Source organism: Myxocyprinus asiaticus, chromosome 7 (assembly GCF_019703515.2).
Source record: "Myxocyprinus asiaticus isolate MX2 ecotype Aquarium Trade chromosome 7, UBuf_Myxa_2, whole genome shotgun sequence".
Taxonomy (NCBI): domain Eukaryota; kingdom Metazoa; phylum Chordata; class Actinopteri; order Cypriniformes; family Catostomidae; genus Myxocyprinus; species Myxocyprinus asiaticus.
Window position 1 is genome coordinate 743069 of NC_059350.1, and position 2018 is coordinate 745086.

A 2018-nucleotide genomic window follows, 5' to 3' on the forward strand; every position below is an offset into this window, starting at 1 on the left:
GAATTGGGCATTCCAAATTGGGAGAAAAAGGGGAAAAATAAAAAAATAAAATAAAACAAACTCTGCTGAACTGAACTAAGATCAACAACTCAACTCAAATAAATGCAAATGCAACTGAAATGAACTCAAAACAACCACTCAACTCAATGGAAATCAACTCTGCTAATTGAACTGAGCTCAGATCAACAACTCAACTTAAATGAACTGAACTAAACTCAAAACAACAACTCACATCAAAGCAACTAAACGAAATGTAACTCAACTGAACTGAGCTCAGTGCTGCTGAACTTAACTCAAGTTCAACTCGGTTCTTGTCTTGTTTTAAATTTGTTAATGTTTGTTATATTAAAGTTTAGTCATGCTATGTATCTGTGTAATGATGTCCATGACCTCCCAGAAGCCACTCCATCCTCCAAGTTACATCCAATCTTTTAACTTAAATGTCATGTAACATCAGTAAAACCAATAACTTTCATGTATTATACACAAGGGGTGTTGGTGGTGAAGTGGGCTAAAATGCAGACCATATAAGCAGAAGGTTGCTGGTTCAATCCCCACAGCCACCACTGTTGTGTTCTTGAGCAAGGCACTTAACTCCAGGTTACTCTGGGATTGTCCCTGTAATAAGTGCACTGGAAGTTGATTTTGATAAAAGTGTCTGCCAAATGCATAAATGTAAACAAGGAAACCAGAAAGAGACTGTTTACATGGAAAATGTCAACTCACATTCTTAGAAATTTAATTTGCCACACTTAATCAGAAGTTCAGCCATGGAGAGGGATAAGGCCGAGCCGGATGCGGCAGTTCAGGAGAGAGAGAGCCACAAGCAGCTGCCGTGTGTGTTTATGTTTCTGTCTTTTAAGTTTTCATTAAACATTATTTTGACTGTTCAGCAGGTTCCTGCCTCCTCCTTACCCTTTTGAACCGTGTTACATTGGTGTCAAAACCCGGGAAGGAGGAGGGATGCACTGTCGTGGAGTTCTTGCCACTGCCGTCCGCCCAAAGGAGCAGCCACGGGGGGACGGAGTCGTCGCTGCCGGCCTCCTGGACACAAAGGAATGGCTGCCATCCATGAGGGGAGGAGGGGCTCACTGCAGGCCTCCTGGAGTAGTGGAGCAGCTGCCAGGGGCAGAGGGGCTCCCTACCGGCCGCCAGATTGCGGAGGGGCGTTCCATCCGCCAGGGGTCGGAGAACCCGCTCCGGTCTGCCCAGGGAGGAGCGGCTGTCATCCGCCAGAGGGTGGAGGAGTGGTCAAGGACCAGGTGACGGCGTGTCTGGGAACCACAGAGCAATTTTTTCTCTCTTTCCTCTCTCTCTCTCACTGTCGCTCCGCCTTGCTCTTTCCCTCTCCCCACCCCTTGTCTCCCTCCCAGGTCTCGAAAGGTGGGGAAAGCCTGCCGGCAGGCACAGTCAAAAGGGCAATGCCCTTTGTATGGGTGTACATCATGCCGGGGTTTCCCTGAGGAGAGTGTCGAGGAGGAGGGCAGGGCCGGGCCGTGAGTCCACACAGCCGGCCCCCAAACGGGCTAATCAGCTGAGGAGAGGGATATGGCTGAGCCGGATGCGGCAGTTTAGAGAGAGAGAGCCGCATGCAGCTGTCATGTGTGTTTATGTTTCTGTCTTTTAAGTTTTCATTAAACATTATTTTGACTGTTCAGCTGGTTCCCGCCTCCTCCTTGCCCTTTTGAACCGTGTTACAGTGTGTTCTCTGGGAATCGAACCCATAACCTTCTTGTTGCAAGCACCATGTTCAATCAGTTTAACTGTGTTCTCTCTCTCTCTCTCTCACACACACACACACACACACACACACACACACACAAATCTGAGACAATCTGATGTTCTTCTGAGAATCACTGAATGTGTCTCAACGTGCCAGCTGAAGCTGTTTCTCCAAACACACATTCCTGCACTGTGATTGGCTCAGAGAGGACGGCCAGTGAAGAAACCAATCAGAACACTGCGCCTCAGGTTCCTCCATCTGTGACTGCAGGAAATCAAACCCAGTTAGAAAGAGA